Source organism: Chiloscyllium plagiosum, unplaced genomic scaffold (assembly GCF_037043375.1).
Source record: "Chiloscyllium plagiosum isolate Xiang-an unplaced genomic scaffold, Cpla_swu_hap1 HiC_scaffold_2, whole genome shotgun sequence".
Taxonomy (NCBI): domain Eukaryota; kingdom Metazoa; phylum Chordata; class Chondrichthyes; order Orectolobiformes; family Hemiscylliidae; genus Chiloscyllium; species Chiloscyllium plagiosum.
The window spans coordinates 55,345,025-55,366,561 of record NW_028270140.1 but is presented as its reverse complement, the minus strand read 5'-3'; the positions used below and the strand labels follow the sequence as shown (position 1 = coordinate 55,366,561).

The window sequence follows — 21,537 nt, the reverse complement described above, 5'->3', positions numbered from 1 at the left end:
CTCAGGAAAGGAATCAGAATGTATTCCCAAGTGTTATTATCTTAACAATAGAATCCTAAGATGAAAATGGAGACCATGGCAAGCTAGTGCAGAGGATAAACGTACTGAAATGCACCAGATTGTATTGCTGGTAGCATTCAGACAGGAATTATTATGGGTAGCACATGAATTAACAGGAGGAGGTCATCTAGTTTGTGAGGAAGACTCAGCTAAGGTACAAATCGCTACCTGGTAATCTTGAATGGCAACGGTACCATTCAAGATCGGAAACGGTTACGGAGAGTGGTGAACTCGGCCCGGACAATCACAAAGGCCAACCTCCCATCTATAGAATCCATCTACCAGGCCCACTGTCAAGGAAAGGCCACCAGCATTCTCAAAGATCCATCCCACCCTGGCAATGTTTTTCTACAACCTCTACCATCTGGGAGAAGGTAAACACTTACTTGAACACATGCACCAGTCGGCTTCGCAATAGTTTCTATCCTACTGCTGTTAGAATACTGAATGGACTCACAAACTCTTAACATTCGTCTGTACCTGTGTTTTTGTTTTTGCCACTATTTACTTATTATTTACTATCTATGCTACTTAACTCTGTGATCTGCCTGTATTGCTCGCAAGACAAAGCCTTTCACTGTATCTTGGTACACTTGACATTAAATTCAATTCAATTTAATTTAATTCAATTCAATTTAATTTAATTTAATTTAATTTAATTTATTTCAAAAGCACCTCTTTTGGCTTGGACTGCATAAGGATGTGGCTAAATTTTGCCGTACCATGTAATACATGTCAAATGGTAGGTAAGCCATAGGCAGTAATAAAACCAGTACCTTTCTTGCCAGTTCCGGCATTCTAACACCTTTTCACACGAGTTATGATTGATTGTATAGACTCCCTCCCTAAAACTAAAAGTGGGCACCAGCATTTGCTAACCATAATGGATGTGTGCACCAGATTTGCAGAGGCAATTCCATTATGGAGTGTTCAGGCAAAAAGGGTGGTGGAGGAGTTGGTAGCTTTCTTTACCCAGTATGGTCTACCCAGGGAGATTCAATCAGACCAAGAATCTAATTTTATTGCTCAACTATTTAAGGAAGTTATGGATAATTTCAGTATACAGCACTTTAAATCAAGTGTGTAACATCCTGAATCCCAGGAAGCCTTAGAAAGGTGGCATCAGACCCTGAAAATCATGGTAAGAGCATACTGTCAGGATTACCCAAATGATTGGGATAAAGGTAACCCATTCATATTATTTGCTATCAGAAATGACCAAATGAATCTACTCAGTTTAATTCCTTTGAGTTAATATTTGGACATAAAGTGAGAGGACCTTTGAAACTAATTTTAAAGAAATGGATAGGCCTGAAGTCAGAGATCTCACACTTGGATTATATATCTGAGGTGAGGGAGAGATTACATCAGATAGGTGAAATAGCTAAACAGCAACTGTATAGGGAACATCATAGAATGTAGGAGGCAGATAAAAACTCTAAAATTTGGACATTTTCCAATGAGGTTGATGTGTTATTATTGTTACCAGTAGTAGGAGATCCCTTCAAATCCAAGTTTAGTGGTCCCAATTACATTGAGAAAATGTTGAGTGCAGGAAATTATCTGGTAAAGATGCGGCATAGAAAATAAACTGTATTGGCTATATCATGTGAATATGTTAAAACCCTACTATAATAGAGACAGGGAACCAGAGAAACAGGAATCATTTCCAGATGGTAAGGATTTTGATGTGCCTCAAATGCATTAAATATCAAGGAAGTCCTTGAAGAATGCAGAAGGAAACACCCACTTTAGGAAACAACATCTGCCTCATCTGTGGCAGGGTGTGGTGATCTAGCATTGGACTGTTCAGTCATCTCAGGATGCATAAATCAAAGTAGGAGTAAGTGCTCCTCGATCCTAAGAAATCTGTACTTCAATACAATATTGTTGTGTACATTGATTTGAGTCAGGTCAATGATCTACTTCTTACCTTTATCTGACAACCTTCCATTGCTTTTAGATTATTGATTCGTATTGCAAACCTCAACAATAATCTTATAGAGGGCCTATAGGTTAAATGCACACACAATTTGTTGTTTTATACAATTATGAGTTGATTATTTGTCTTACACATTGACCAATGGCATAGATCAAATGTGAGACATTTTGTTTTATCCATGCTTCTATAGCAGAAAGCAAAAGTTGCTGAGATGCAACCTTGAAATATTGCCTTCAGAAGATTGTATCAGAAGTAGGATCAAGCTATGTTACGAATGATAGTTCTATATAAAAACATGCTATGAAGTTGGCTTTAAGAAGAAAGTGGGTGTGAAGGGCATGATGATGATAATGTATATGGTTATGGTCTCCATGGTGGTCTATGAACAAAATAACCATGTCAAACTATTGAAATAATTACCACATAAGATGTCATTTTCTGTACGTGAATGCAAATTGGAATCAAAACAAGTTAAACATGAATTAATGATCAAATCAAGATTGGTCGGCACGGTGGCACAGTGGTTAGCACTGTTGCCTCACAGCGCCAGAGACCCGGGTTCAATTCCCGACTCAGGCGACTGACTGTGTGGAGTTTGCACGTTCTCCCCGTGTCTGCGTGGGTTTCCTCCGGGTGCTCCGGTTTCCTCCCACAGTCCAAAGATGTGCAGGTTAGGTGAATTGGCCATGCTAAATTGCCCTTAGTGTTAGGTAATAAGGGGTAAATGTAGGGGTATGGGTGGGTTGCGCTTCGGCGGGTCGGTCTGGACTTGTTGGGCTGAAGGGCCTGTTTCCACACTGTAAGTAATCTAATCTAATCTAATCTAATCTAATCTAATCTAATGGTCCAAAGTATAAATCACATATGGAATAGCAGGTACAAGAAATGATATCATTAATAAGTCCATTTCACTCCACCTCAAAATCTACACAACCAGATGTACAAGGGTAAACATGGATGATGAATTTCTAGAGTTCATCAGGGATTGCTTCTCAGAGCAACATGTTTTAGAATTTACCTGGAAACAGTCTTTTTTTAGATGTTGTAATGTGTAATGAGGCAGGATTAGTAAGAGATCTTGTAGTTAAGAATCCTTTGGGTTATGCATTCACAACATGTTGGAATTCCAAATTCAGTTTGAGGGAGAGCACCTCAAGAGTCAAACTAATGTTCTCAACTTCAATAAGAGAAAAACAAAATCACAGCGGTACGAATAAAGTGTTGTCAAAAGCATGTTGTGAAAATAGGGAAAGTCACTGGATTAGTTGTAGGTATAAATGTAAGCAGTGATTTCATAATGCTCAGCAAAATCTATTCTAGTCAAAAAGAAGGACTCAAGGAGAAGGATGAATAACTCCTGATTAACAAAGGCAATCAAGGGGAGTATCGCATCAAAAATTAAGGCATATAAACATGCATCAACTGATAGACCAGAGAATAGAGATTTCATTAATAACTAACAACAGATGACTATAAAACTAATAAAGAGAGAGAAAATTAATTATGAAAGTAAATTAGTAATAAATATGCAAAAAAAGCATGTGATTCGATGGATAAAAAGAGAGTAACTAAAATAAATTTGGGATATTTGGAGGATGTGATAGGAGTCTTCTAAATGATGAAAAGTATGGATTGTGTGAAATAAGTAGATGGCTAAGATGAAAGCATGGTTAAGGCATTATACAAGATGACTAAGAAATTTACCAAAGCGTGTCTTTAGACAAGTTTTATTTTTGAACCCTAACTTCTGGCAAGGGTGGTGCATTTATCCCAATTTCCTTCTCAGTTCAGAACTCAGTTTCTGTGTACCTGTTTCTTTTTCACAAAGTCTGACCTCTGTCAACCAAGGAAAGAGTTGTAGACAGAGATGTGCAAAGGATATCAATGAGTTCTGTTTATGAAAGGGATTCATCTACTGAAATTATAATAAGCACCAATGAAGGGGATTCATCTACTGTAAATATAATAAGCACCAAGCATGCTCTGTGAAAACTATGGAAAATTTGTTGAAATCATTGGGATGCTGTCCATGGAATTTGTCAGAAATGAATATAAAGAGAAATGAAACATTGTTTCCCATTTCGTGCACCCATTGTCAACAAATAGTATTTTCCCAGATCAGATATTACATTGGCAAATGCAGAAAAATGCTGTTTTCACTTTCCACTCTGATCTAGCAATATGACCTGAAGATATTCCTATATACAGGGTAATTCTTCCTTTTCCCAGTTTTGTCATGTTATTCATCCTTATTTATCCTCCACTGAGACTGCAAAGGATATGTTAAATTATGGGTGAATTTGCTCAGTGGGGTCATGCTAGCATTAGGCTGAGTTAAAGCTAACCAACCTAATTTTATGCAAGACACTTAGAGTCAGCAGAATAAGCTTCCTTTCCATTAGCAAGGTAATAGATTTGAAGTCCAGGAAACGTGTGCCAATTGATTCTTATCCTTGTCCATCATATCATTGGCCCATTATTAATTAATCAGTCAAAATAATGTATAAGGGGCAATGTGTAGCATTCCCATTTCTCAAACTCATGAGCCAAATTTAATTATGATGAAATAACATTTAATTTTGGTTAACAAGTGTCACAACACTTTTAGACAAAAATGCACTGGCAGAGAATTAAAAAGATGGAGGTGCACTCATCTTTGTCTGCGTGATCATCCACCAATTGATAGGGAGCCCTTTGGAAAATAAGCTCGACATCCCCCACAGCACAGAAAGAAAATCTCCTGATAACTAGACCTGGATTGCTCATCCACGTTTCCCACCAGTTGATTACAGAGAAATATTCTTTAAAGGCATTCTTTAAAATCCTCCTCTTTGATCAAGCTTTTAGCCAGGTGCCCTAGTACCTTCTTATGTTACTTAAGTGCCTGGAGATGTATTACAATGTTATATATGTTCTATATGAATAACTTGCAGCAAATATAAATTGTAATTTAAAAAGAGTTTCTGTTGACCCAATGTATATAGTTGAAAGAACCACACAAGAGTAATAGCTGCTAAATAGACTTTCAAGTTTTAGTCGCTGCAGATTATGAAGGACAACAGCTAATTCTCTATCTTCTTCATCTGTCATTTTCTTTTGATATTCAATCACTCAGATTTTGAGACAGATTTATGTGGAAAATTATCAGGAACAGTTCTGAGCTGATTTCAACTCATTTATTACCCCAGAGATGCTGAAACTTTCTGCACAGCTCCCATATCTCTCTGCTTGAGGTCAGCTAGCTTGGAGCAAGTTACTGACTCTATGCGGCTCTGTGGATCAAAGCATAATCTGCTCGGGACCTCCACTTATTGACTAATTAATGAACACCAAGCAGTGATGTGCAACTGAAGCATAAGGCAATCTACTGATCATCTCAAGTGATGGTTCATACCAATGATGGTAAAGAATGTCATAACTCACTTATAAGGTCCATTGTTTTTGCTACCTCGACTTTGTGGGGTGAGTTGTTGATTAAGGCATTTTCAAAAAAATTCTTAATTGCTGTTTGCTGTCATTGTGGTGTATTTCTTCAGGAGTTAATGGAAAAGTAGCTCATAATCCAAATAGTTGGGTCTAAAAAGTAAATGTATTGGCTGCAAATCTTAAGGAAATGCTTGTCATTACTTCAGTGGGCCTTCATTATGTGTTGCTGCATCAACATAATGTTCACCAGTTGTTACTTGGATTATTGTAAATCAAATTCTAAGTGCCAGTCAATCAGGTCAATAAGGTCATAGCATCAGCAGAGCAAAACTCCTGGTTATCTATAGTATTAAAAATGATGACTCGGCACCACTTTAATTCAGTTTAAATAATGTGCATAACCTTGAAAACTCACAAATCACACAGCCATTAATGTTAATTGATAAATTTAATTGGCATGATTTATAATATATTTATATCCTACGTATTGGTATGCCTTAGAATTTAAGAGTGCTGTTTAATACCCACTAGCACTAAAAGAATAATTTAATGCTATCCATTACTAAGGCTGTGTTCAAGAGAACCCTAAAGATAACCAAAATAAAATTTTGTACTTGTGCTCACATATATATGATGATAAAAATTCATTTTGAGGTTTACAAGCCAGAAAAGTCCCAAGTTTAATCTTTGGTCTGCACTGAACTAACTAACCAATAAATTGCAGACTGAAAACCAATGATACATTAAAGACTAGATTACCAGATTACTTGTCAGGAAATGAGAGAAAAATATATCTTGGTGTGTCACAAGCGGCCTCTTCAATTTATCACAATATCCCTGAGGTAGAGAGAGGAAAATTCTCAAAGCTTCCATTCCTTGTCCTGAATCGATGAGAGCTGCTTGAATGAACATGAAGGAAAGTAGGCTTGGTTGATGCACACTGCAGTTGAATAGCTTCTCAATAGTCACTGAATAGGTCCATTTTTGAAGATCATTCACTTTATCAATGAATTCCGGAAAATGTATTCTAATTTGCAAATTTGCAAAATTTGCAAAAACTGCAAATAGTTTTGGCTCCCATTATTTATGATAAGATATGCTGTTATTGGAGGCAGTCCAGGAGAAAGTGAGGATTATAAACATTGAAGAATCAGAGTCAAAAAGTGTGGCACTGGAAGAAGCACAACAGGTCAGGCAGCATTCAAGGAGTAGGAGAGTCAACATTTCAGGCATAAGCCCTTCATCAGGAATGTGGACGGGGAAGAGGGGCTGAGAGATAAATAAGGTGGTAGGGTGGGATTGGGGAGAAGTTAAGTGGAATGACGATAGGTGGATGCAGGTGGTAGGTGCTTGTGATAGGTCAATGGGAGAGTGGAGCAGATAGGTAAGAAGGAAGATCGACAAGGACGGTGCCGAGGTAGTCTAGATAATGTTCAATGGGTTAATTCTGGGTAGGAAGAGATTCTGAGTAATTTGGGCCTGTACTCATTGAAGTTTGGAGGAATACAAGGTGACAGTATTGTAGCATAAAATGTTCTTAGAGGCTTGAGAGGACTCTCCTTGTGGGAGAGTCTAGGAGCAGAATGCATAATCTCAGAATAAGGGATTGCACCATTTAAGATAGGAATGAGGAAAAATTTCTTCTTTCAGAGAATAGTGAATCTGTGAAATTCTTTACCACAGAGGGCTCTTCAGGAATGGTGCATTGGTTTGAAAACCAAGATACACTTTCTGTCATAAGAGGCTTGTTGGTAAAATGGCTACCTTACTACAAGAAGAAGTTGGCTGGAGAATATTTTAGATGACAATCAATTTTAATTATGTAAAGTATCCTTACGGATCAAATCTAAACCCAGCATAACTGTTGTCAACAGTGATTGAGAAAATACAGTGTACAATAGAAACTTCTTGTACGTGAATCAGCAGGTGAAGGACTCAAGCCCTAGCAAGTGGCAACTTTACTTTATACAGAAGAGTTGAAAGGAGGAGATTTTACTGAGTAACTCACTGGGAACTGTGATGGATGGGTGTTCAGGAAATGTGCTTGGAAGTTTACGATTCTCATGTTGTGGAGAATTATTCATTTTTGTGGTTGTGTGGTGACGCCTTTGGCTGCAAAAGGTCTAAAGCCATGTAATTCTCTCCCTCAACCTCATCACCTCTTTTCTTCTTTTACTGTTTTTCCTGCTTTTGGGTGCTCTTCACAACCTATTCCTTTTACAAAGCTTTTGGTTATTGGCCCTAATATCTCTTTGTGGGGTATGGAGTTACATTTTGCTTGAAAACTATGTTAGCATTTTAGGATTTTACAATGCTGAAGGTGGTACCTAAATACAAGGTGTTATTGTCATTGGTGTTTTCCAGTATATTTGAATGATTGGAAAAGCAATGAGATTTAAAAGCAATACCGATCCAAACTAGAGACCCAGACAGACACCAGGTGACTATGGCAAGGACTGAATTACATCACAGGTTCGAAAAAGAGACAGTACAAGATAGCCCTCCCAGATCGTCTCAACGTCTGCTATACTCACTTTGAGCAAACTTTTGGCAGAGAGGTAACACCTATTCTGACAAGCACTGAAGAACCTATTCCAACAGTCATTGTATCAGAGGTCAGTTCAGTTTTCCTTCATGTGAATCCAAGGAAAGTGATGGGACCTGACGGAGTACTAGGCCATGCACTCAGAGCATGCACAGATCAACCAGCAGAGGTCTTCTTGGACATCTTCAACCTCTCCCTGCAGCAGGCCACTGTCCCTGCCTGCTTCAAGAGGGCCAACATCATCCTTATGCCTAAGAAGGCTCACGCAGCATGTCTCAATGACTACCGTCCAGTGGCCCTAACTTCGGTGGTCATGAAGTGCTTTGAAAGGAAGGTCATGGTATTAATTAACTCCAGCGTCCCACTACTCTTGACCCACTCCAATTTGCCTATTGGACCAACAGATCCACATCAGGTGCCATATCGCTTGCCCTTCACTCCTCCCTAGAACAGCTACGTAAGAATCCTACTCATTGACTACAGTGCAGCCTTCAACACTATTATTACCTCGAGACTGATTACTAAACTTAATGATCTCAGACTTAGCCCCACTCTCTGCAACTGGATCCTCAGTTTCCTGACCCATAGGCCACAATCAGTGAAGATTGGGGACAATATCCTCACTAAGACTCAACACTGGAGCCCCCCAGGTGTGCGTATTCAGCACCCTACTGTACACCCATGACTGCTTCGCCAAATACCAGACTAATGCCATTTACAAGTTTGCTGATGACACCGCCATAGTCGGGCGAATCTCAGATGGCGATGAAACAGACTACAGACAGGAGGTGGAAGACCTGGAAAAATGGTGCATTGAGAACAACCTAGCTCTCAATGCCTGCAAAACCAAGGACTTTCAACAGGATGTTACTCATGCCTCCCCCCCACACACACACACATTAACAGCACAGAGGTGAAATGAGTGGAGAGTGTCAAGCTGCTGGGAGTGGTCATCCACAACAAGCTTTCTTGGACTCTTCATGTGGACACACTGGTTACAAAGGCCCAACAACATCTCTTCTTCGTTAGGCAGCTGAGGAAATTTGGCATGATGGCAAATACCCTTGCCAACTTTTATAGGTGTGCTATCGAGAGCATTCTATCTGGATGTATGTCTACCTGGTATGACAACTGTACCATTCAAGATCGGAGATGGTTACAGAGTGGTGAACTCGGCCTGAACAATCACCAAGGCCAACCTCCCATCTATAGAATCCATCTACCAGGCCCGCTGTCAAGGAAAGGCTGCCAGCATTCTCAAAGATCCATCCCACCCTGGAATATTTTTCTACAATCTCTACATCAGAGAGAAGGTGCAGAAGTCTGAATACAAGCACCAGCCGGTTTCATAACAGGTTCCACCCTACTGCTGTTAGAACACTGAATGGACTCACAATCTCTTAACATTCGCCTACACCTGTGTTTTTGTTTTTGCCACTGTTTATCTATTATTTACTTTTCTATGCTATTTAACTATGCGATCTGCCTGTATTGCTTGCAAGACACAGTTTTTCACTGTACCTCGGTACACGTGACAATAAATTCAATTCAATTCAATTCAATTCAATTCAATCCAATTCAATTCAATATTGTTTTTACATCCTCTCTTTGCAGGTCTTTGCAGATATTCTCCACAACCACCTGAGGAAGAAGCAGCACTTTGAAAGCTAGTGTTTCCAACTAAACCTGTTGGACTATAACCTGGTGTTGTCTGATTTTTAACTTCACCCACCCCAGTCCAACACTAGCACCTCCAAGTCTGGTCTTTGAGGTGATGTTGCAGTTGAGAATGCAATTCTGGAAATTTGACATTCAGAGATAAATGAAAGATGAAGCATAAATGTAAACTAACTGGATCAAAGTAAATTCAAAACTGACATTGGGCATTTCATCTTTGTACTAAGGGTGTCAAAGTGGCATCAAAAGTCCTGGATTCATTTAAGAAAAAAATGCTGCAGTGATGCTTGATGGGAAGGTGGGAGTTTTATGACATTTCTGATGAATGAATTAACTTGTCCTCATTAACTCTAAATATCTTAATTTTGTGATTATTTTTATTTTACTTCTGACCAAGATCTTAAGCAACCTTATTATTCTATCAATGAAGAAAGTGCATTAAAAAGATCCAACAGATCAATGTTTTGATTTTCAATTGATTCTGAAATGAAATTGCAGTACCAATTTACATGATAATTATTTACTGATAAGCACAAAGAATGGCTGAATATTAATTACATCTTCAGCAGTTTCAATATACTCCTCCAGTTCATAAATACTTCTATGCCTTCAAACGTGAACAAAACAAAACTAGATTATGTGACTCAGCTCTTTAAGCCTGCTCCATCATTCTACAAAATCATGACTGATCTGATTTAAACTTAAATGCAGGGACTGTGTGAACTTCCCAGCAAACAGTTAACTGCATTATTCTGCACTGGCTAAGTACAAATGGACATTGACAACCAAATTAATTGGCTGTACTTTGATGAGGAAGCAATCCTATGCGTAGGCACTACAATAACAAAATAGCAGCCTCTTTTATTGGGAACACTGGCTGATCTGTAGAATTCTGTTCAGTGATCATGCTGCTACAAAGAATATTGACCACATTGTCAAGTTCACAATTCATCAGTCAGCTGCAAACTGGCTGTCAGTGCAGATTTCACCAGTGCTACTTGGAAGGAGCCTGACATATAACATTTGAGGGCCAATGTGATTTTACTCTCTAATATCAAAGTTATACCGACGGTTAATAACAGCTGGAGTTAGCATAACTCTACCACAGTCTCTACAATAAGGCTGAGGTTCTTTAGGCACACCTCGTCTGTAAAACACAGGCAGCTGTGACTGAGATTGTTGATAGGTGTATTGCATACCAGCAAAACCTGTCATGTCAGCCAGCCTTTTCCAGTTTTCTTGTGTTGTACTGCCAACCTCTGCATAATGGATATAGAGAGTGATTACTTTAACAAAGAGCTGATAGACGGAATGGGACAAATGCCATTATCTATAGTTTTAAAATTAATATTGATTAAAAACTGATTACATTACCTATGTCTATTACAAGTTTTTAGGAACTTATTAGTGTTAAATACGAACTGACTTGTCAAATCACAGAATTGTTATAGTGCAGAAGGAGTCCATTCAGCCCATTAGGTGTGGGCCAGCTGTCCAAATGAACATCATGGCTTAGTACTGATCTCTCCCTTTCTTCCATGACCCTACATTTTTTTTTTATTTTAAAAGTCTTTAATTATCCTAACATGCCTCAATTGAACCTATCTCCATCATACATCAAGCTAACGTATTCCAAACATGAATAACTCACTGCATATGTTATTTCTCAAATCACTTTTACTTCTTTCTCAAATGATGTTATAGCTGTGTCAATTTTTCCTTTATTCATTTATGATAGGGAACAGTTTCTCTCTATCTACTTTGTCCAGATCCTTCATGATTTTGAAATCTTCTATCATACCCTTTGAGCTTTCTCAAAGGAATTATTCAACAAATTCGCATTTCCAAAAGAAACAGTCCCAACTTCCCTAAACTATCCTCTTAACTGAAGTGTCTTATCCCTGGAAACATTCTCAAACCTTCTCTACAGTCTCCTCAATGCACTCATAATCTTCTGAAAATGTGGAATGTAGAACTTTATATAATGCTCCAGCTAAGTATTCACCATATCCTCCTTGCTTTCATACTCTATGCTCCTACTATTAAATTCTAGAGTACTATACACCTGTTCTACACCTGTTCTACCATGACATGCACATATACACCTAGGTCTCTGAGCTTCTGCAATCCTTTAGGATTGTTCTCTTTATATTATTCTGCCTCTTCTTTCTAAAAAGGTGCATTGCCTCACATTATTTTATCATTTAGTTTGATGCTACACCATGAATTCAAGGTGAACTGGTTGAGGAGAAGCCAGAGTCAAGAATTGTTTTCAAGCCTGACTTCAAAGTAGCACTGCTTATTTTACATTACTACTAAATCCTGTTATGCATAATAATGACAGATTTACAAAGCTCTGACTTATAATTACATTAAGTAAGGATTTATCTATGATTCCATTTGCTCTCAAGACTCTCATTCTAATGTCTGGCAATCTGGTGGTGTTCTTCCAAAATGTTTAACTCCTCCTACCCTGTAACATTTATGTTTAGTAATGTGCAGCACCATGACATAATCATAAATTTTCTCCAGAGCTCTTATGCCTTTCACAACATACTTCTCCACATTGCACTTTATGTGCCACCTATCTGCCAACTCCACCAACATCTCAATGTCACTTTGAAGTTTTGCACTGTCCTCCTCACAGTGCACAGTATTTATAAGTTTGTATCGTGTACGAATTTGAAGATTGTTCCCTGCACTCCAAACTCTATGAATCAGAAAAAACAAGGATCCCAATACTGTCCCTTGGGGAACCCCATTAATAAACAATCGATAAATGGATGTAACTGCTATGGGTAGGCAGTTGTGCATGATGCCTGAACCTGGAGATAAATTATTACTCTCCATGAACCATTTTTAAGACAATAGAAATAAACTAGACTAGGCAAATCTTCAATATAGTAATGGTCTAAAATAACTTCCTCCAATTAGTACTGTGACAACATGCAACATGCAGGTAGAAAATGTAGACTACAGTACAATTTCAGCCCTATTGTACGATAACTCTCAAATAATGTAAACATTTCATCTAATGTCAATAATATTCTGAGGCTAACATGTTTGCAGATGCTTGCAGATCTTCAATAAAGTTAGAAGTTCTACTTGGATATTTTCCAGTCTGCACACACGGGGCCAGGAATTCAACTTGATAAAACATATCTTTAAAAATGTGAACATATAAAACAGGAACAACAGTAGACCACTCAGTCCTTCAAGTCTGCTATGCTATTTAATAAGATCATGTCTGATCTGATTTTAACCTCTACTCAACATTCCTGCATATCCCTAATAATCTTTCATTCGCTTGGTCATCAAGAAACTCACCTCCTCTGCCTTAAATATATTTAATGATTCTGCATCCACTTCCTTTTGAGGAAGGGAATTCTACACACTGAAAATTGGTTCAAAGGTCCAGTGTCTGCAGTGCATTTATTTTCATTTGATGTAACTTCATCTCTCATTGTAAATAAAAAATAACAAATCATGATTTGGGTGTAACATTTTAGTTTTTGAACCAGACTAATGTTTGCTCTTGACTTGATTGGCAGTCTTCTTAATCTTAAAGCAGATTTGTCTTTGTCAAAGCTAATGCTTCAAATGGACCTGGAACATGTAACTTCCTGTGCATTTTTACCCTTTCTGGCCAGGAAATTGTCAGTTTGATTTTCCATTCTCTCACAGTTGGAGTTTAGCTTAGAGGACTTTTTATAGGAGACTAAAAATAATAAGACTGGGCAGTAAGAACAATAGGTCAGGCAGCATCCGAGGAGCAGGAAAAATCGACGTTTCGGGCAAAAGGCCTTCCTCAGGATTGCTGATGAAGGGCTTTTGCCTGAAATGTCGATTTTTCCTGCTCCACAATGCTGCCTGACCTGCTGTGCTTTTCCAGCACCACTCTAATCTTGACTCTAATCTCTTGCATCTACAGTATCCACTTCTGCCTAGTAAGAACAATATCCAATCAGCTTTCAGTCTCCCATGCATTATCGATTGCAGTGGACAGTGAAGAAGGTTACCTCAGAGTACAATGTGATCTTGACCAGATGGATGAATCGGCCGAGTATTTGCAGATGAAGTTTAATTTAGACAAACGTGAGGTGCTGTATTTGGAAAGGCAAATCAGGGCAGGACTTATACGCTTAATGGTAAGGTCCTGGGGAGTGTTGCTGAATAAAGAAACCTCAGAGTGCAGGTTCATAGTTCCTTGAAAGTGGAGTTGCAGGTAGTCAGAATAATGAAGAAGGTATTTGGTATGATTTGCTTTATTGGATAGAGCATTGAGTGTAAGAGTTAGGAGATCATGTTGCAGCTGTTCAGGATATTCGTTAGGCCAGTTTTGGAATATTATGTGCAATTCTGGTCTCACTCCTATTGAAAGGATGTTGTGACACTTGAAAGGGTTCAAAAAAGATTTACAAGAATGTTGCCATGGTTGGAGAGTTTGAGCTATTAGGAGAGGCTGAGTAGGCTGAGGCTGTTTTCCCTGGAGTGTCAGAGGCTGAGGGGTGACCTTATAAATGTTTATAAAAACATGAGGAGCATGAATAGGATAAACAGACAAGGTCTTTTCCCTGGGGTGAAGGAGGTCCAAAACTAGAGAGCAGAGGTTTAAGGTGACCTAAGGGGCAACTTTTTCATGCAAAGGGTGATGTGTGTATGGAATGAACTGCTAGATGAAGTGGTGAGGGCTGGTACAATTATAACATTTAAAAGGCATCTGGATAAGTATACAAATAGGAAGGGTTTATAGGGATATAGGCCAAATTCTGGCCAATGGGACTAGATTAATTTTGGATATCTAACCAACATGAACGAGTTGGAACGGAAGGTCTGTTTCTGTGCTGCACATCTCTATGACTCTATGACTCTATAACTCTGACAGAAATAATTATTTCCTCATCTATATTTTAAATGTACTTTTTGGAGGGTCGGTGTGAACTCGTTATGCTGAAGGGCCTGCTTCCGCACTGTAGGGTTTCTAAGAAATGTGTGACCCCTTAGCTTAAACTGTCAAGTTGAGATGAAGGATATGAGTACTGATAGATAGAATCTTTTATTCAATGAGTATTTTGGGTGTGGTAATTTGAGCAATGACAAAGGCTTGTAGCACAGTTGGTATAGTGCAGAATTTTAAAAAATCTTTTGTGTTAATCACTCATGTTAAATGTCTTGTGGCATGACATCCAGATCTTTAACGCTTGACTTTTTCGGCATTAATCTCCACAGCAATCTGTTCCTGTTGCTTTTTGTCTGTTTCTGGAGGATCTCCTGGCCCTGTGCAGGTTCAAGATAATTTCTCCTATGTTCTTCCTTCTTTACCAAGACTTCAGTACAGCTTCTCAAAACCTTGGAGTTTATTGTCCCTCTCTTGTTATATAATTCTTCATTGCCATTCTGAAATTTAGGTTCACTTTTTTTTAGATTACATTAGATTAGATTACATTACAGTGTGGAAACAGGCCCTTCGGCCCAACAAGTCCACACCGACCCGCCGAAGCGCAACCCACCCATACCCCTACATTTACCCCTTACCTAACACTATGGGCAATTTAGCATGGCCAATTCACCTGACCCTGCACATCTTTGGACTGTGGGAGGAAACTGGAGCACCCGGAGGAAACCCACGCAGACACGGGGAGAACGTGCAAACTCCACACAGTCAGTCGCCTGAGGCGGGAATTGAACCGGGTCTCTGGCGCTGCGAGGCAGCAGTGCTAACCACTGTGCCACCGTGCCGCCCATGAGCGAGAATCATACCCCTAGACCAACGAGCCACACCCCTTCTTGCAGAACTTAGCTTTATGTGCTGCAAACAAGTTATGATTTTACTTTGCATGTTCATACATGCAGTCAGTAGGCAGCATAACTAACATGGGCCGCATACAACAGTCACTCTAAGTCAGCAGAGATCACAATGTAGTTGTGCTACCTGCACAACATTGAAGGTTCTGTTTAAAGTGCACGTGGATCTCTACGTCCTGCAACAAAGTCAATATCAAGCACTTGTAATAAAGTGAAATATTGTTTGTGTGCAGGGAAAAAAACTTCCTGTTTTTTGTAAACCAACAATTACAATTAACCCACTTTGAAAGGTCCCTTACTTCACCATTGTACTCTACCCATATCCGTCAGTATTGTTTCTTTCAATAGAGTTTCTAATCAATGCTGAATCAAAATTTGCTTCTCTTGATACAAAATTCCCATGTCTGAACAAGTTTCAACATGCTGAAGTGCTTTGCTTATGCATCCCAATTAGTCACTTTCTTCACTTAGCAACAAATGTATCCAACAGAGGCCAAGGGGAAGGTTTCACAAATCAATGCTTCCTACTGTTTGAGTATCTAGTAATATGAAGAAAATGCAGATCTTCAGGATTGTTCCTTTCTTTGCTAGCCCTAAACACAACAACATAAAGACATTAGACCAATTCAAGCATTATTGGATTTCCCACTTTATGTGGATGCATTCCCACAATTATTGAATAAACTTCATAAAAATTCTGGTTCATTTTCATCTCTCTTGATGCATAGCTTACAAATTATATTTTGGAAAGTCAATAGACAATAGGTGCAGGAGTAGGCCATTCAGCCCTTCAAGCCAGCACCACCGTTCATTATGATCTTGGCTAATTATCCATAATCAGTAGCCTGTTCCTGCCTTATCCCCATAACCCTTGATTCCACTATCTTTGAGAGCCCTATCCATCTCTTTCTTGAAAGTATCCAGAGACTTGGCTTCCACTGCCTTCTGGGGCAGAGCATTCCAGATATCCACCACTCTGTGGGTGAAGAAGTTTCTTCTCAACTCTGTTCTAAATGGTCTACCCCTCATTTTTCAACTGTGTCCTCTGGTTCTGGACTCACCCATAAGCGGAAACATGATTCCTGCCGCCAGAGTGTCCAATCCTTTAATAATCTTATACGTCTCAGTCAGATCCCCTCTCATCCTTCTAAACTCAAGTGTATACAAGCCCAGTCGCTCCAATCTTTCAACATATGATAGTCCTGCGATTCCAGGAATTGAGCTCGTGAACCTACGCTGCACTCCCTCAATAGCCAGAATGCCCTTCCTCAAATTTGGAGACCAAACTGCACACAATACTCCAGGTGCGGTCTCACTAGAGCCCTGTACAGCTGCAGAAGGACCTCTTTGCTTCTATACTCAATTCCTCTTGTTATGAAGGCCAGCTTGCCATTAGCTTTCTTCACTGCCTGCTGTGTCTGCATGCTTGCTTTCATTGACTGATGTACAAGAACACCTAGATCTCATTGTACTTCCGTTTTACCTAACTTGACTCCATTTAGGTAGTAATCTCCTTTCCTGTGCTTGCCACCAAAGTGGATGGCCACACATTTATCCACATTAAACTGCATCTGCCATGTATCCATCCATTCACCCAGCCTGACCAAGTCACCCTGTATTCTCATAACATCCTCCTCACATTTCATCCTGCCACCCAGCTTTGTGTCATCAGCAAATTTGCTAATATTACTTTTAATTCCTTCATCTATGTCATTATTGTGTATTGTAAATAGCTGCAGTCCCAGCACCGAACCTTGTGGTACCCTGCCTGCCATTCCAAAAGGGACCCGTTCATCATTACTCTTTACTTCCTGTCAGTCAGCCAATTTTCAATCCAAGTCAATATTTTGCCCCTAATACCATGTGCCCTAAGTTGCTTACTAATCTCTTATGTGGGACTTTATCAAAGGCTTTCTGAAAGTCCAGGCACACTGCATCCATTGGCTCTCCCTTGTCTATCTTCATAGTTACATTCTCAAAAAATTCCAGAAGATTAGTCAAGCACAATTTCCCCTTCGTAAGTCCATGCTGACTCCGACCTATCCTGTTACTGCTATCCAAATGAATCGTAATTTCATCTTTTATAATTGACTCCAGCATCTTTCCCACCACTGACATCAAGCTAACCAGTCTATAGTTTCCTATTTTCTCTCTCCCTCCCTTTTTGAAAAGTGGGACAACATTAGCCACCCTCTAATCTGCGGGAACTGATTCTGAATCGATAGAACATTGGAAAATGATTACTAATGCATCCACGATTTCTACAGCCACCTCCTTAAGTATCCTGGGATGTAGACCATCGAGTCCTGGGGACTTATCAGCCTTCAGACCCAACAGTCTATTCAACACCATTTCCTGCCTAATATAAATTCCCTTCAGTTCATCCATTACCCTAGGGCCTTCAGCCACTATTACATCTGAGAGATTGCTTGTGTCTTCCCCAGTGAAGACAGATCCAAAGTATCTATTCAACTCTTCTGCCATTTCCTTGTTCCCCATAATAAATTCACCAGTTTCTGTCTTCAAGGGCCCAATTTTAGTCTTAACCTTTATTTTTCACATACCTAAAAAAGTTTTTACTATCCTCCGTTATATTTTTGGCCAGTTTGCCTTCGCACTTCATTTTTTTCTCCGCGTAATGCCTTTTTAGTTATCCTCTGTTACTCTTTAAAAGTTTCCCAATCCTCCAACTTCCTATTCATCGTTGCTATGTTATACTTCTTCTCCTTTATCTTTATACAGTCCTTAACTTCCCTCGTCAGCCACAGCTGTCCCTGCCTCCCCTTAAGGTCTTTCTTCCTCTTTGGAATGAACTGATCCTGTACCTTCTGTATTATATCCAGAAATACCTGCCATTGTTGTTCTACTGCCATCCCTGCTAGGGTATTGAAGCATTGAACTTTGGCCAGCTCCTCCCTCATAGCTCCATAGTTCCCTTTGTTCAACTGAAATACTAACATTTCTGATTCTCCCTTCTCTCTATCGAATTGCAGATTTTGGGCAGCACAATGGTACAGTGGTTAGCACTGCTGCCTCACAGCGCTAGAGACCTGGGTTCAATTCCCGCCTCAGGCAACTGACTGTGTGGAGTTTGCACATTCTCCCTGTATCAGCGTGGGTTTCCTCCGAATGCTCCGGTTTCCTCCCACAGTCCAGAAAATGTGCAGGTTAGGTGAATTGACTATGCTAAATTGCCCGTAGTGTTAGGAGAAGGGGTAAATGTAGGGGAATGGGTCTGGGTGGGTTGCGGCTTCGGCTGGTCGGTGTGGATTTGTTGGGCTGAAGGGCCTGTTTCCACACTAAGTAATCTAAAATGTATCATATTATGATCACTATCTCCTAATGGCTCCTTTACTTCGAGGTCCCTGATCAAATCCGGTTCGTTGCACAAGATGAGATCCAGAATTGCCTTCTCCCTAGTAGGCTGCAGGGAATATTCATTCCCACGCCCTTGAATGTTTCCCAGGCCCTGTCCACTTGAAGCCACTTCTCAGTTATCCCCACACCATCGTACCTGCCAATTTCCAATTGAGCCTCAAGCTTATCAACCTTATTTCTTATGCTTTGTGCATTCATATATAATATTCTTAATTTGTTACTCCCCTCACCCTTCCTATCAATCCCTATTTCACTTGACCATACTGTATGATCCCTTCTTGAGTTTTCTGCTCCATTGATTCTGTTGTCTTTCTTAACTTATCTTGTTCTCACTTTCCCTTTAACTTCCTTCTTAAATTTCCAGTTTGTCCCCTCCCCCCCACTACTTAGTTTAAACACACCTGTGTTGCAGTGGCAAACTTGCCTGCCAGAACGTTGGTCCCCCACTTATTAAGGTGCAACCCGTCCCTGTTGTATAATTTATCCTTACTACAAAACATACCCCAGTGATCCAAGAATTAAAATCCTTGCTTCCTGCACCAGTTCCTCAGCCACACATTCAAGTCCATTATCTCCCTATTCCTGCCTTCTCCAGCCCGAGGAACTGGAAGCAAACCAGAGATAACCACCCTGGAAGTCCTGCTTTTCAACCTTCTTCCGAGTTCTCTGAAGTCCTGTTGTAGAATGTCCCTCCTCTTCTTCCTGATGTCATTTGTGCCAACATGCACCACCACCTCTGGCTCTTCACCTTTGCCCTTGAAGACTCCCTGCACTCAGTCAGTGAAGTCCTGGATCCTGGCACCAGATAGGCAACACACCATCCTCAAATCCCACCTGTTGCCACAGAAGCCTCTTTCAGCCCCTCTCACTATGCAGTCCCCTATTACCATGACTCTGCATGATGTCTTATTCCTCGGCTCTGCCTCCACATCAATTTCCGATTGGCAGGCCTGTCCGCCTCTCAGACGGGCACTGTCGTCTGGTCTAGACAATTTCCAAGAGATTCAGCCTGTTCATAAGAAGTACTTCTTCCAGGGTCCCTTGTACTTGAATCATCTCTTCCTTCCTCATCGTCATCTCCCTTCTCCTCTCTTCTGTTATGCTCGGTGTAATGACCTCACTGAAGGTCCTGTCCAGAAACTTCTCGTTCTCTCGGATGAGCCTGAGGTCATCTAGTTCTTTCTTTAGTGCTGCAACATGCTCCTTCAGAAGCCGAATGTGTATACACTTTCCACAGCTATAGGAGCCAGAGACACCATCAGTTTTCCTGACCTCCCACATTGTGCACGCAGCACACTGAATCAGTTTAGCAGTCATGTCTTCACCCTCTTCAAATGTGGCATAATCTCCTCACTCAACCTCTTCGCTGAAGATCCCTGAGCCAAAGACTCGCACTTTTCTCACCAGACACTTCCCTCAACCCCCATTTTTTTTGCTGCAAGTCTGTGGACCTGGGGCCTAGAACACACCTACTTAAATAGAACTCACTAACCTTCCCAACAGCCTCTGTGCTCCGACCTCATTTCCACCCAGCTCCCGCTGCTCTCTGCTGCAAAAAAAGGTAGTGTGCAAGTACAGCAAAAATGAGAGGCAAATTGTATGTTGGCCTTTATTACAATAGGATTTGATTACAGGTGTAAAGATGTCTTGCTGCAAATATTTAGAACCTTGAGGAGACTACACATTCTCTCACATTCGATGTTGAGAGGTCTGTGGTACAGCCCCTTCCTATTTCTGAGCTCTGCCCATATTGCCTCACTTCTTGATTCCTCCATGGTGCCCTACTTCAGCACAGCTGTAATATCCTCTCTGACCAGTAATGCAACTCCTCCACCCCTTTTAGCTCCATCTCTATCCCGCCTGAAGCATCTATATCCTTGGATATTTAGTTGCCAATCATGCCCTTCCCTCAAGCAAGTCTCAGTAATAGTAATAATATCATACTCCCAGATACTAATCCAAGCCCTAAGTTCATCTGCCATACCTACTACACTTCTCTCATTAAAACAAATGCACCTCAGACAACCTGCCCCCTTGCATTCATCATCTGCTCCCTGCCTACTCTTCCCCTCATAATCTAGTTCCTTGCAGGCTTTAGTTACTACCTCCTTACTGTCCACTCACCACCTCATTTTGTTCCCATCCCCCTGCCACATTAGTTTAAACCCTCCCAAACAGCGTTAGCAAAAGCACCCCTTAGGACATTGGTTGCAGTGCTCCCCAGGTATAGACCGTCCAATTTGTAATAGTACCCCTTCTCCAGAACTGGTTACAATGTCCCAAAAATCTGAACCGCTCCCTCCTGCACCATCCCACAAGCCATGCATTCATCCTGCATATTCTTTCATTTCTACTCTGACTAGCGCTGGTACTAGTGGCACTGGTAGCAATCCTGAGTTCACTACCTCCAAGGTCAGACCTCATCCTGATTTTTACCTAAATCATTGGTGCTTAGACGCACCATGACAGCTGGTTTTTCACCGTCCCCCTTGAGAATGTTCTGCAGCCATTCTGAGACATCCTTGACCCATGCACCTGGGAGGCAATATGCCACTCTGGAGTCTCGCTTTTGACCACAGAACCACCTATTTACTTCCCTTACATTTGAATCCTCAATGACTATAGCCCTTCCACTCTTTTTCTGCCCTTTTGAACAGCAGAGCCAGCCATGCTCCATTTTCAGCAGAACAGTGGTGCGAGCAAG

General features: G+C 40.4%; 1 pseudogene; it reads right to left on the bottom strand.

Annotated features, from left to right (window-relative positions):
• Nucleotides 1-15,962: 15,962 nt before the first annotated feature.
• LOC148151902 (uncharacterized) lies at nt 15,963-20,150 on the bottom strand (annotated as a pseudogene).
• Between the last annotated feature and the right edge of the window lie 1,387 nt (nt 20,151-21,537).